Here is a 15915-nt window from a genome sequence, read left to right on the forward strand (position 1 = left end):
ATTAACCCCCCCCATAGCAACATTAACCCCCCCCATAGCAACATTAACCCCCCCCATAGCAACATTAACCCCCCCCATAGCAACATTAACCCCCCCCATAGCAACATTAACCCCCCCATAGCAACATTAACCCCCCCATAGCAACATTAACCCCCCCATAGCAACATTAACCCCCCCATAGCAACATTAACCCCCCCATAGCAACATTAACCCCCCCCATAGCAACATTAACCCCCCCCCATAGCAACATTAACCCCCCATAGCAACATTAACCCCCCCCATAGCAACATTAACCCCCCCCATAGCAACATTAACCCCCCCCCATAGCAACATTAACCCCCCCCCATAGCAACATTAACCCCCCCCCCCCATAGCAACATTAACCCCCCCATAGCAACATTAACCCCCCCATAGCAACATTAACCCCCCCCCATAGCAACATTAACCCCCCCCATAGCAACATTAACCCCCCCCATAGCAACATTAACCCCCCCCCCATAGCAACATTAACCCCCCCCCATAGCAACATTAACCCCCCCCCATAGCAACATTAACCCCCCCTCAGTAACAATAGTCCCCCCCCCCCCCCAACTTACCTCCTCCTTGCTGTCAGCGCCGCTCCCCCTCTGCTCACGCTGAGCCCGGGTGCACACTGACGTCAGTGTGTAACCCGGCACGCTTCCTCCCTGAGTCCTCCCCTGCGGAACTGAGGAGCAGAGGACTCAGGGGAGAAGGATCCCGGCTGCACACTGACATCAGGGTGTGTGCCGGGATCAGCACTGCCAGCATGATTACCAGCGGGGAGCTGCGGCACCCCAACTGGTAATTGCTTAAGTGGTGAGCAGCCGTCAGCACGCTGCGGGCCGCATAAAATGAAGCAGCGGGCCGGATTTGGCCCGCAGGCCTTGTGTTTGACACCTGTGGCCTATACCCAGGACTGGCCATCAATACTAGCTCAGTAGGGTGTGGGTCCAATTCTCAGCACCCACCACCAATTAGCTGTTTGGAGGGGCAACTTGAAGGAGCCCCTTTAAGTCCTTCAGGCAATTTTTATTTGTTGCGGTAGATGGCTATGCAATCTGGAGTTTTGCTTTTCGGATGTACCAATAAAATATACCGCTGTACGAACCCAGCAAGTGGCGTTTAATTTAATTTGATGGACATCAGCTGTTAAGTGAAATCCAGTCGGAAAGATTAAATAACTTCAAACTCTATAAAATTCTCTATACAAGAGGCATCAAGGGACGGCCGAAAACTGTCAACAAACATCGACTGCGCTTTTTTTCTCCCGCTGCCCGAGAGAGAAACCTCATTAAAAATGTTTTAGTGTCCGTCCAATCCTTTCCTTTCCTGAAATAAAACATACGAGGCACAAACAAGAATTACATCTGCCACTTCAAGACACAATGCGCAGACAACAGGCGAAGAAAAGCCAACTTGTACATGGAATGTCTTTCCTACTACAAAGACTGCCACAACAGACGTCCGTATGTCAGGCCCACAGAGGACACCGCCAATGATGAAAGCGGCCAGCAGTAACTTGTCTGCGAGGAACGAAAGGCTGACACTAAAAGAAGAAACAAGGGAACATTTGCCAACCTCCTAAACTGTAAGACATACAATTCTAATAAATATTTCACATGTGTGATTGTACAGTACCTCAGTTAGGTTGGGACCGCCACAGCGTTGCTTCAAGACCCCTCGGCTTCCTAGAGCCTGGGGAACATGACCGGGAAGAAGAGGGATATAGAAGATAACATGCCTCCATGATCCGATGATGGTTTAAAAATTTGCACATCCGCATCCATATTGAGAGAGAACGGAGAGGTGGCCACTAGAGATGAGCGAGCGTACTCGGAAAAGCACTACTCGCTCGAGTAATTTGCTTTATCCGAGTATCGCTGTGCTCGTCCCTGAAGATTCGGGTGCCGGCACGGAGCGGGGAGCTGCAGGGGAGAGCGGGTAGGAACGGAGGGGAGATCTTTCTCTCCCTCTCTCCCGCCCGCTCTCCCCTGCTCCCCGCTGCGACTCACCTGTCAGCCGCAGCGGCACCCGAATTTTCAGGGACGAGCACAGCGATACTCGGATAAAGCAAATTACTCGAGCGAGTAGTGCTTTTCCGAGTACGCTCGCTCATCTCTAGTGGCCACGCATGTATGCATTTCTCTAGTCCCTCTTTATGGTGGTAAAGGCTCAGCTATTTTCATGACTACCAAAGAACTAAAAGTGCGGCCACCCCTCTCTGGACTCTGAACCTAGATATGGCGGCCAACAGAGCAGACTCATCAGGTGGGGCCATGGGTCAGGAGACTCTCTACCTTTGAGACAGCTGCAGGGCTTAGAGGATAGAATACCCCATGAAGCCAAACAGTATCCATCCAAAGCCCACCATCGTAGCCATAAGTTACATGAAAATCATAGTAGAAAACCTGCTGTTGTCTACAAGAGAACTGTCACTTCTAAATAGAAACTCACAGTTCCGCTCTTCTCCTAAGGCGGAGGGGGGGGGGGGGGCTTCATAGTGGTGTTACAGCATCAAAATCGGTGGTCTAGGTTTCAAAGCATCATTAAACCCATTAAGGACCAAGCACCGTAAATTTATGGCGCTTGGTCCTGGGCTTTAATATCAGACGATAGTAAAAATACGGCAGGGATTAAAGCCTCTGCTTCTGCAAACACTCAGAAGCAGAGGGGGTGGTCAGCTGTTAGTCACAGCTGAGAAGCCTCAAGAAGGCAGGAGGAGTTTTTAATCCCTTCTGTCTTCTCCTTTCTTTAGTACACACGGGACTGCCGGGATCCCCTAGGACAGCAGAGCTGCAGACCCTGATCAGCTCTGCCAGTGACTATTGTCACTACAGGGGATGTTTTTTCCGGTAACTGGAGCAGCTATGGATGCGGCTCCTATGGATGCCCCAGCTACAGTTGAGAAGTGTGTAATAACATAAAAAAAAACACGTGAATGTCCCCCAGAGATCTTATTTGACATCATGGGGGACATAAATAGTAAAAAAAATAATTACATAAATAAGTAAAACAAAATGACATAATAAAATAATATATACATAAAAAACATAAATAGCTGACGCCGACCAACATCATCGCCATATGCGCCCCGCAATCAAAAACCATACATATTATATATCCAAACGTCCGAAACAAAATGAGGAACCCATTCCAATTCTCTATTTTAGCCCACATTTAAATTTTTTTTATAAAAAAGAAGATATTAAAAATATAGCCATATATGTCACGGGGGGGGGGGGGGGGGTCTGCAAAAATAACTTCTAAAGGAAGCAGCTAAAGGAAAATAAATACAGCAGTTAAACCGCCACATGTGTAAAATCTATAAAATGTGTTGGGTCCTTAAGGTACAAAACAGCCTGGTCCTTAAAGGGTTAAGACACTTATGATTGTTGTTTGGAGACGGGTTCACAGTGGGTATTCTCCCTCCACCCACCCCCGTTTCTCTTCCCTTTCCCTCCCCCCCCCCCCCCCCCCCCCAGTATATAAATATTCTCTCTCACCTGATTTTCCAATTATTCCCTGCCTTTTTGGTAGCTGTCTCACCCTTATTTGGTCCTCGTCTCTCATATGGAGAGATAGGGCTCAAAATCCCTACGCCATCGTGCCTATACGTTATTACCTAGGTAAAAACTGGATTTCTTTGTTGTTATATCTCACTTTATAGTGCGATGATTTGTACCGTATCATTTTTGCACAAGGTGCTTGTGACGATGTATGATTGAACCGGTGATTTTTGGTGTTTGTAACAATAATAACACTAAAATATTTTTGAACCGTAAGTAGAAATGCAAAACGTTAAGTACTGAGCTGTGACACGTTCTAAAAAAAAAAAAAAAAGAAACTCAAGTGAAGTCACCTTTTAGTGCTCAGCAAACTCTGATGCTCCCATTCATTTGGGCACCTTCTGGACCTCCGTTCTTGGGATCGGTGGGGTCCAATGGTCAGACAGCTGCAGTGGCCCGGAGTCTGTTTTTATGAAGTTATGATACAGGATTTTATTGGTTGGAGAAGAAAGGATTAATCACAATCTGCGTGACAACCACTTCATTTCCCCATAGGCTGTCCATCACCTGACTACCATTGGCCATTCTGCCATATGGCAACAGCTTAGGGTTTGGGCGGGTAGACAGTGGGAGGATTGTGAGAGGAAGCCTGTGATTGGTAGAAACCTTGCAAAGCCCCGCATGGGATGACAGTTAAAAGTCAGTCAGAAAAAAATCAGAGCTGCCACCTGAAGAACAGGAGCTCCTGGCTCCAGCTCTTCCTGCTGAGCTCTTCAGAGAGTTGGACTGCTCCCTTGCATGACCTTGCCCATGTTTCCTCGCCCTAGGCTCTGTTCCTGATTGGATGCTCTATAACAGCCTGGCTCTTCCACTTCCTCACTGCAAGATTATTTAGTTACCACAAAGTAGTCAAGCTCCTCCACCTGCCGTCTCCTCCACACTGCGAACTGATACTTACCTTTTACCGACCTCTGACTACGCTACCTGCCTGCTCCTTTGTGCTGCAACTGATACCTACCTGTTACTGACCTCTGACCTTCCTCTGACTACGCTACCTGCCTGCTCCTTTGTGCTGCAACTGCTACCTACCTGTTACCGACCTCTGGCCTTCCTCTGACTACGCTACCTGCCTGCTCCTTTGTGCTGCAACTGATAACTACCCGTTACTGACCATGCTATTTGTCCACTCGGGTTACAACAAGAGGCTCCAATGCCACACCAGATCGTTATACAGGGGGGCAATTTTGAAGGTCACAGAGGGCCTGAAAATTGAGATTTTGTTCTATACATTCTAGTAATGAGCAAATGTGCAAAATTTCCTAAAAATCGGAGATAGTTGGGCGTTACCCCTTGGGCGATTTGTCCTGGAATGCCCCCTCTTGGATTGTAGTTGTGGTCTATAAAACGAACATTTCCTGACAAAAAGCAGAGATTAATCGTTACAGTAGGACTTCAATTTCCTTTTTATGCCACTTTCTTAACACAGTATACACGTAAGTACGTGTTAATCTTCCCCGGTGTTAAAGCTTATACGGCCCACAAAATGGAAATGACTTTACTTTGTAAGATTTGTAATCAATGGATTGTTAAAAGCGATTTTAGAAAACCAGCTTCTAAAAGTAATTACATTCTTCGGCAGATCCTTGGTTATTACTATAAAACTTCATGTGGAGATGTCCCTCAGGATACAGTATGAAGTAATGAGGTCTGGCTGTGCAGCACCAACGTCTTACCTGCTTCTCATTGCTAGACGGTGTGGTGGTAGACATACGCACACCGAATGGCCACTTTATTATAGACTCCGGTCCTTTCACGATTGAAGCTTCCCTGTATGGAAATGATCACCCCGGAGCGCAGCACAAAATCACGTGACAAGTTTTCCGTGGATCAGTTTCAGTGTGAATCCACATTAGAACAGACCTGAGGGACTTCCAACGGGTCATCGGTGCTAGACTAGCCAGGGCCAGGATTTCACTGCTTTGTGGAAAGTATGCCAAGGAAAACATCCAACAAAAGGTGATCCTGTTGCCATAAAACAACTCGTCAACGAAAGGGGTCAGCGGAGGATGTCAAGAAAGGGGTCAGCGGAGGATGTCAAGAAAGGGGTCAGCGGAGGATGTCAAGAAAGGGGTCAGCGGAGGATGTCAAGAAAGGGGTCAGCGGAGGATGTCAAGAACCGTTCTGATGAACAGGTGCTGCACAGTCAAGCAAATTGCAGCCGAGTACAATGCTAGTGCCACAACAAATATGTCTAATTGCACAACTCATCGGTCCTTAGCATGGATGGACTATAACAGCAGACAACCAGTTGCCACCGCCGTCTAAAGATGCAGGCAATACTCCAGATGAATCCAGACTTCTTTTGCAACATATCAATCGATAAATCGATGAACCCATCCTGCCAGCTGATTAGAACGTGTCAGCACCTCAATCTAATGTTCGGTAACTTAGGGAAAAATCTACGCCTCGATGAATTGCGGCTGTTCTAAAGACCAAAGGAGATCCAACGCGCTACTAGATGGGGGTCTAATAAAGTGGTCATTCAGTGCGAATGTCAAGATCTTAGAATTTACGTCGGATTCACGTGACTTTATTTGCAAGCGCAATAAGAATTCAGTGGCTTTGTTCACAAGTGTGTATTTTGCGCGTGCAATTGCGTTGCGCAAAAGAAAATAAATTGCACAGGGAAATAGAACATGTGAAACTAATTAGGCTAATTAAGCAGTTCAATGTATGGGACCATGGCTGCACGTTATCTTGTGTGCAAATGTGCACTGCAAAAAAAAAAAAAACCACACAGTTGCGTACACAAATACGCAACATCGGATGCGCAAAACTGTGGTAAAAATGCCTGGCCTTAAAAGTCACTGTTCTTTGTAACTGCTCTCCCTTCTGGCCAGGGGTGGGAATCCTGAACAGGAGACCCCCCCCCCCCCCCTACTAACTCAGAATTCGCTAATAGGGTTATGAAAAAGGACTTTCTAAACTGAAAGAATAGCAGGAATCGTAAAAAAAATGTGGATGTGAAAGGCGCATCACTCATAAAATAGTATTCAGATGAGTAATTTACCTGGCTCTTCTTTAATAAATGATTAAAAACAGACAGTATAACGCGTTTCGGGGACACAGACCCTTTTTGAGAAATGACTGTCAAATGCGGCTATAATGGGGTCCATCCGCTTTCCGATTTTGGGTCTAGAGAAAAAGCACTGCATGCAGGGCTTCATCTTCTAGTATTGGCAGTCGGATCTGCGACAGAACCTCCGACTGGAAGTTTGGACGCAGATGTGAAAAAGGCCTTAACAACCACCGTTCCTGTAATGTACAATGACAATTAGAGCAACTGTGTTCCAAGTATAACAAATCTAGATATACATCAACCATTCTTCATATCCCTACAAATAACCGCTGTATTTGGGTTTGTTTTCTGCTGTAGACATAAAATGTTGTCTACTATATCCTAGCGCACTAGATGTACACCAAGTTACTCCCTTTTAAGTCAGTTAATATGCTTACAGATTACAGCATTAAAAACAAAGCATATTAGCTGAAATGTCTCGAACCAAATGTCATTTGCAGCACGAAATAAATCAATCTGCTGCAGCTAAGGAGCAACAGCACCACCCAGTGGCGTTCTGAGGTTGATACATAAGAAATGAAACCCAACGCGACATAACTCAAAAGGACACATTGTGCTCAATGTAAGGCAGAAACAATCTTCACGCGCAATCCATTATTCAGATTACTGTATAGACCTGGAGCTATTTATGCTGATAGAATCAGGACTATTTCATATATGATAATGAGAACGGGATAGAATGATATCACACCTGCGGAAGAGACGAAAATTCTAAATACAGCACTGAAAATAAATGGCATCGGTCGTGAGCTGGGTGTTTGAGTGCTCAACAATCCTTCCGGAAACACCTCTGAGAGATATACCCCCTCATGTGCACAACTTGTAAAGCCCTTCTATTAAACATGTTATACCGTCCCTGGCGGAATAAAGGAGAGCGCTATTTTTATCTACCGACATCAGTCATTTTGCTCGAAGGCTGAATCAAAATCTATAATCATTAACATATAGAAGCTGTGAGGATACAAAGAAAGTAATAAAAATGCAAAAACATTCTTTATCTCTCTGTCACACACACGACTCGAGATAGATAGACAGGAATGACTTGAAGAGGGCTGTGCACGCAAGGCATCCCAGAAATATTCATGAAGTGAAACATACACAGAGTACATGTATCCCTTCAGGTGCTAGAAGCCTTTTTTTTCCAGCCTTTTGAAAATAGTCCCAGAATTCTGGACAAGCACCACGTGCACAAAAAGTTTGTAACTTTTTGATTTACACCTACATAAGCCATTAAAAAAAAAAAAAAAAAAGGAAAGAGCCTTATATAGGCCACACAAAGGTCTTTGGGGAAAAAAGAGCCATGCAAATGAGTGAAGGAATAATCCTCCACAGCGCCACCTATTGAAAGATAGCTACCCTATGAGTCCATATCTGACCTTTTAACAAGCCTTGCAACGTGACCAGGGATGTCAGCCACACTAGAACACCAATGTAAAATACATCAGTTTTGACCCTCACCAGTGTACATCAGCAGCTGCCTTCCAATAGGTGGCGCTGTGGGGGATTATTTCATCTCTCACTTGCATGGCTTATATGACTCCGAACACCCATTGTGGTTCTCTCCACAAGGAGATACATCACCCAGATTTATATTGATTACCTCTAACCAAGCCAATCCCAATGAACACTGATGAGGGGCAATAACCCCAAAAGTGCTGCACATAAATGACTATTCTGGTTTGGCATACATTGCTAGTCACGTTAGAAGGCCTGTTAAAAGATCAGAAATTGATCCATAGGCTAGCTACCTTCCAATAGGTGGCGCTGTGGAGGATTATTCCATCACTCATTTGCACTCTTACATCTTTATAAGGGTTGGACTCCTTGATTGAACCGTAATTAATTAAGAACCATGTGCGTGTTAGATTTACATCTAGCGGGGTAACATTCCTCCTTGTGGCAAGTGCCAAGTTGGCATAAGAAGTCTTAAAGGCCAGGCAATGCTCCTTGGGAAAAATAATCTCTCATCTAAGTGGAAGAAAGCTGACTCTGTAGCGCCACCTGATGGATAGCAATCCTCTAAATTACCATTTGACATTTTAACAGGTCTTGTAGATGTTACAGGTTCGTTATTCAACAGGTCTTTAGACCTTATTCGCACGGGCTACAAAATTGCGCAATTTTGTGGCACTACAAAACGCATGTATGTGAGGCCCATGGTTTCCAATGGGTTCAGGCTACAAAACATAGAGATGATTTTGTAGCAACAATTTGTAGCCAGTGTGAACAAGGCCTTAAAGGGGTTGTCCCGCGAAAGCAAGTGGGGTTCAGCACTTCTGTATGGCCATATTAATGCACTTTGTAATATACATCGTGCATTAATTATGAGCCATACAGAAGTTATTCACTTACCTGTTCCGTTGCTAGCGTCCTCGTCTCCACGGTGCCGTCTTAATTTCAGCGTCTAATCGCCCGATTAGACGCGCTTGCGCAGTCCGGTCTTCTCCCTGGTGAATGGGGCCGCTCGTGCCGGAGAGCTGGTCCTCGTAGCTCCGCCCTGTCACGTGTGCCGATTCCAGCCAATCAGGAGTCTGGAATCGGCAATGGACCATGGGAGAAGACCCGCGGTGCATCGTGGGTGAAGATCCCGGCGGCCATCATACTAAGGTAAGGAAGAAGTCGCCACAGCGCGGGGATTCGGGTAAGTACTAAACGGTTCTTTTTTTTTTTAACACATGCATTGGGTTTGTCTCGCGCCAAACGGAGGGCCTATTGAATAAAAAAAAAAACCCGTTTCGGCGCGGGACAACCCCTTTAAATGCAGGGGCAAGTTGGGTTCCCCCTTGTCAGACAGCCAGAGCCTCTGAAGAGAAGACAGAAGCGTATTTCTTTCCTGTTGTATTTCCCCATACACAGGGCTCAGTCCCAACGCCGCGGCCTCATTTGGACCTCGTGATCATGTGACCTCTTGGTGGTCCTTGGCATAGAAGAGTTGTTGGGTTGTAACAAACCCAGAGGAACTCTACTAGTGTCTAATGTCACTGCGGGGGAATGTTTTACCCTAGAATTCATAAAAAAACAATTAAAAGAAAAAAAACAAGTGAACCCTTTGGAATTACATGGATTTCTGCATTGATGTTGTCTGATTGTGTTCATCTATAAGGCCTCGCTCACACATGCAATTTTGTTGCGTGTTCATTCAGCCCTTGCTTTCCAATGGGTTAATTCACATGTGCGATGTTTTGGAGTGTGCGACATCCCAACACAAAAACCTCGCGGGTTCAATGATATGTCCGCGACTCATGAGGTTCTGTAGCCCATGTTTCCCTATAGAGCTTTCCTCTCTAATGCATTGCATGAAAACGCACTCTTCATGCGGTGCAATGCAACTTTGACAGTAGGGAACGCTACTGTCAAAGCCATAACCTAAGCCATAGCTGCAGGAAACCAATGCTAAAAAAAGTATACATCTTAGAAGCGCTGTCAGCTCGGCTGCATCTTCTCCCTGGGTCCCCGGCACTGTCCTTTTTCATCTTTTCTGGACAGGGATTGAAAAATCCACACCTCCTGGAAGCGCTGCCTCTGAGTGGCTGACGCTTAGCCAATCACAGCCATCGCTTGATAAACCAATCACAGCCTTTCATCGAACAAACGCTGGCTCTGATTGGCTAAGCGTCAGCCAATCACAGCCAGCGCTTTGAGGAGGCAGGGATTTTTCATACCCCAGCCAGAAGGGATGAAAAAGAATAATGCTGGGGACCGGGAAGAAGTTGCAGCGGAGCCCCGGGCAGCGCTTCTAAGGTGATGTATACAGTTTTATTTATTTTCTTCTGCAGCTACAGCTTATTTTTGCGATAGGGCGTATATTTCAAGTTTCCCCCGAAAATCCTTGCATGTGGTGCTACAAAGTCACGCGTCTTTGTAGCGCTACAATATTGCGGTATCACCGCGGACCAGTGGTGCGTTATTGCTGTGGTTTTCTTGCGGCGATGCCGTGTTGCCCGTGTGAACGAGGCCTAATTGTGACTTAGATAATCTAACTTAACTAACAACACATGGAGTAATTATCCACGGTGCGAGGAGATAAAATAAGTGAACATAAGGGCTTATTCTGACTAATGTATATCGGCCGGGTACTCACACCGGTCAATATACGTCGTCCCTCTCTGCAGTGGGAGGAGGCTGGAAGAGACGGGAGCAGTGCTCTGAGCTCCCGCCCCCTCTCCACGCCCCTCGGCACTATTTGCAATGAGAGGAGGCGGGGCTAAGTTTCGGGAGATAGCTCCGCCCCCTCCCATTGCAAATATTACTGAGGGGCAGAGAGGGGGCGGGAGCTCAAAGCACTGCTCCTGGCTCTTCAGCCTCCACCCCCTATAGAGAGGGACGCCGTATATCAGCCGGCGTGAATACACACTCCATCACACTTCTTATCACTTTATTTACAAATACATAGCTTCAGCTATATACGTACAGCACCCTATAGGCGTAGGTATGTTTTTTCTCTCTCCCTGGATTATACAGAACAGGTTTTTATGCCTTTTGTGTGACTCTGTTTCCTTATAGTCTGTAATATTTTTTTGAGCAGGACTCTCACGCCTATTGCTGAAACGGTTTACTGGATTAAAGGGGTTCCGTCATAAAAAAAAGAAAAAAAATTCTATACTTACCTATTCCTCCCTTGTGAAACTACTTACCTCATCTTCTCCCCGCCGATCTTCTCCTGCAGTGCCCCCGGGTCACCTCACCTCCTGTTGGCTGATTCTGCTGCTTCCTTTGATGTTATGTACATTTACAGGCAGACTCCCTCCTGCCTGGCAATGTACACTTCGTCACTAAATCACAGCCTAGCAGGGAGTGCCGAGCTATTGCAGAGACTGCGCATGCACGTTGTCTCTGCAATAGATTGCATTCCTTCCTAGCTAGTGGACGCCATGTTGCAGGGACGTGACCTTCCCTGACCTGCTGGAAGAAGAATGCGAGGAATGCAGGTTTCATAACAATCCGGCCGGCTTGCGGTGAGCGACCCGGGGGACTAGAGAAGATCAGCGAGGGGAACATGCCATAAGGAGTCTGCCTGTGCAGAAATAGGGGAGTATAGATTTTTTTTTTACATTCGAAAACCTCTTTAAGGGCAGGCACACATAAGCGTAATTTCATTGCATATTACGCACACATGATATGTGGTTCTCCATGGGTGGTTATTAAATGCTGTACATACACAATTGCATTGCATATGTGTGGTGTTTATATGCAACATCGCTAAGTGACAGAGCGGGAAATTTTTAAAATAGAAACAAGGAAGACTGTGCACCACAGTGAGCATCAGATGCGTTGTCATGCGTAGTCAAATATCACGGCGATACGCTGGCTCACACAGCGGTTGTGTTATACACGCAGCGTTTTATCACATACTTGTGAGTCCGGGTTAATATTGCATGTTATGTATTATTTTGCGTATGCTCCCTTATGAAGTCCTGTGGAATATGTTGGCACTATATAAAGATTTATTATTAATAGTAGCAATATTATTATAAACACCCGGTTATAATGGAAAGTTTATTTTACCAGAGGCCTCCTGCACACGGGCGGATATTTGCTCCGGAATCTGCAGTCGGTGTCCGCACCGCGAATCCATAGCAAATATCGTCCGTTACTTCATATGGAGATCCACGTCTTCCTACACACAAGTGGAAATCAATTGTGATTTCCGCTCGTGGAGGAAAAGTCGCGGCATGCTCCATTTTCATTCGGGCTCCGCACAGACAGCTTCCATTGAAATCAATGGAAACTGTCTGACCCGGGGCCTGTCCATAATGAACATTGCGGACAGGTCGCGGATTTTGTGCTATCGTCTTATGATGGTGACTGGAAAAAAATTTTTTTTTTTTTTTTTAAATCTGCGACGGCGAGCCGCCGAGGCCATCCGCAGTACAGAAAAGATGGCGACAGAGCAGGTACGCCGCTGCTGCCAGAGCCGGACTCTGCAGCAGGATTTCGTATCTGGAATCAGTCTCTGCCGTGTGCAGGAGGCCTAAGTCCTCCTACATACGGGTGGATTTGCATTGCGAAATCCAGAGCGGGATTCCGCCTCCGGATTCTGCAGCAAATCCAGCCCATAGCAAGCTATGAGAATATGCGATTTCCTGCCCCCGAGCGGAAATCGATTGCGCTTTCGTGCAGGCTACGTACGGCCGGCTTCCATTGAGTTCAATGGAAGCCGTCCGTCCCGCGGCCATTCTACAATCATCATTGCAGAATGGTCGCAGCAGCCACATCATCGCCATAGCAATGGAGCAGCAACCTCTGTACTGCGCATGTGCGCCGATTCGTTCGCCGGCACATCAGCAGCACTCTGCTGCGGGAATCCTGCATGTGGGGTCCGACCCACCCATGTGCAGGCATCCTAAATGAACAATTAAATTATATATATTAAAATTATTTCTCTATTTACTTTTTATACAATTTACTGTTAAAAAAATAAAAACAGCCCGTGTGTCATAAAAAAGTATTGTGAATAGATAAAAAGTTAGGATCGGCTGCCAGGGACTTTGATGTTAGTTTGACAGCAGCTGGGTGGGGACCACTGCTATAAATGATATAAGGCTTGCATTATAGGGCTATAATTTGCAGCTCAGACCCCGACGTTACGGGGAGGGGGGAGTCAGAGGAAAAATATCTCCAAAGGAAAAAAATGTCATTATGATGAATTGCTGCAATTTAGTCTTAGCCTGAACATTTTAGCGATGAAGACTGTAAGGGCCACGTAGGCGCAGCGGGTGAACAGATCAATCCTTTGGGGTCTTTTTCATTATCTACTGCCCTAATATACAGTCTACAGGGATGATGAACATCGTGACTTCAGAGTTAATGAAAAAAGGAAAAGTAAAAGAAAAAAACCACTGTAAAAAAACAGTAAAAGCGCTATAGTATAGAACAGTAAGAGAGGATGACCTGGACGGGTGATCAACAGTAGATTGGTGGGGGTCCACCACTATGGATCCTTGCTCATCAGCTGGCTCCGTGAGTGCAGCTGTCATTTCGGTCTATACCAGGCGCAGAGCCTTACATTGTATAGTGGCTGTGCCTGCTATTGCAGCTCAGACTCATTCACTTGAATGGGACTGAGCTTTTCTCAGGCCATGTGACCAATAAATGTGACATTAGTGGCCTAAGAGGAGGCCGCAGCCTTTTCAATCAGCTGACTAGAAGGGATTGTGAGCAGTGGACCCCCACCAATCAACTATTAATGACCTATCCTCAGCAATAAATTAGTCCCCGAAAACCGCTTTAAGGGTGCATTCTCACGAACGTATATCGGCTCGGTTTTCACGCCGAGCCGATATACGTCGTCCTCGTGTGCAGGGGGGGGGGGGAGGATGGAAGAGCCAGGAGCAGGAACTGAGCTCCCGCTCCCTCTCTGCCTCCTCTCCACCCCTCTGCACTATTTGCAATGGGGAGAGGCAGGATGGGGGGGGCTAATTCTCGGAACTTAGCCCCGCCCCGCCTCCTTTCATTGCAAATAGTGCACAGGGGTGGAGAGGAGGCAGAGAGGGGGCGAGAGCTCAGTTCCTGCTCCTGGCTCTTCCATCCTCCCCCCCCTGCACACGAGGACGACGTATATCGGCTCGGCGTGAAAACCGAGCCGATATACCTTCGTGTGAATGCACCCTAAAGGGAATTCCATGGTTCAGGGCCTTTTTACAAGGAACGATTATTGTTTAGTTTCTCGCTGGATGGCACAAAACAGAATTATAGTCATTCAGTGAAAACGCTGCCAGCGACTGAATGCCGAACGAGAATTCATTTGCTTATAGTTTGTCATTTAGTTTAGGTAGGCATAAAAAATCTATGACAATTGGTCCGTGTAAACAGGCAGTCGTCCATCTATGAATCCCTGCCTGTTTATTGTGAATAGAGACAGGTGGTGGGAGTGATCTTTGGCGCGCTCCGCCTCCGTTTACTGGGAGATTATCCCTCGTGTGTAAAGTGTTATCGCTGGGACAGCTGTTAGGTGCTTAATCACCCAACAATCAGCCCGTCTAAAAGGACCCTCAGTCAGTCACATGATCAGCAGGTGACGGATGCAGGAACTTCTGGGACCAGAGAAACTTGCTTCACTGGAGCTGTGGCACTTTTAAAAGTGGTGTTTTATGAGTGAGTGTTTTCTTTTTTTCTAAAAGCGACTTCGGGTTTCAGGACAAAATCCTGCCATGGGACCAGCGGCGTATTACCTGCGGTTGTTCTCTGCTCTACCGCTGTCGGGTCCCGTTTTCAGCCGTCCAAGATGGCCACTGCAATTTCCTAGCTATCTAATGCACACCATGCACCGCTCTCTCATTGACCAGCACTGATCACTTGAGCAGCTTTTGCCAATCAGAGAACAAGTTTAGTCCATTGCTTTGTGTGGATTATGTTGTCTGAAGTGTGCATTAGCCATCTTGGATGGCTGAAACAGGCAAATTGGGAGGGGGTATGGCAGAAAAGAACAACTGCAGGTTATATACCTTCCTCTAACCCCCAAATTTTGCCCCCAAACTCCAGAGTTTTGTTCTGATTACCTTCTACTCCCAGTAATCTCTGACTCTCTCTATCGCATTAGCACAAATCACACCATATTTATGCAGTCGAGTGCGATGCAAGATAGTGAAAATCTGACCTACATCGCACTCGATTTTTCAATGATTTTTTTGCAATTGTGATGCGTTTCTGCATGATTTGCATCATAATACGCACACGTAAAAAAAAAAAAAAAAAAACTATTGCAATGGTAAAAAGACGCATCTTACTCGCAAATCACATGGCGTGCTGTGAGGTTTACATTTGGGACTGTTGGTCCAAGAGAAAAAGCGCTCCTGTTTATAGGTAAATAGAGTAATTCGCACTTACGCTAGTTACCAAACTGACTAGAACATTAACACAAGTTTACTGAATATTTAGTGACTATTCGAATACTATTAATAAATGAATAAAATAATGACATAAAGACACAAAGTGCTTTAACCCCTTTAGGACACTTTTTAGGGATTTGCCTATGTGGCGGTTTTACTGCCCTATTTTTTTTCCTTCAGATACCAAAATTATTTTTGCTGCGTTTTATTTTTTCTTGATATATAAGGCTGTTTTTTAAATATTTTGCTCACTGATTTCCTGTTTTTTTAGCTTAATTGTGGGTAAAAAGCTAAAAAAATAATTTATTTCAACGTTCATAGTTTTTTTAAATTAGTATATTTACATGGTTTCGGCTTGCAGGGCGCATACGGCAACGGTTTTGGTTGGCGTCAGCTTTGGGTCATTTTCTTTTTTATGTAT

At 45.8% G+C, this 15915-nt stretch overlaps 1 protein-coding gene across 1 annotated transcript in view; it reads right to left on the reverse strand.

Moving 5' to 3' along the window:
• Nucleotides 1-15915, reverse strand: part of AASDHPPT (aminoadipate-semialdehyde dehydrogenase-phosphopantetheinyl transferase) — a 48864-nt gene that overhangs the window by 27174 nt on the left and 5775 nt on the right. The gene's annotated exons all lie outside the window — the stretch shown is intronic.

Source organism: Eleutherodactylus coqui, chromosome 1 (assembly GCF_035609145.1).
Source record: "Eleutherodactylus coqui strain aEleCoq1 chromosome 1, aEleCoq1.hap1, whole genome shotgun sequence".
Taxonomy (NCBI): domain Eukaryota; kingdom Metazoa; phylum Chordata; class Amphibia; order Anura; family Eleutherodactylidae; genus Eleutherodactylus; species Eleutherodactylus coqui.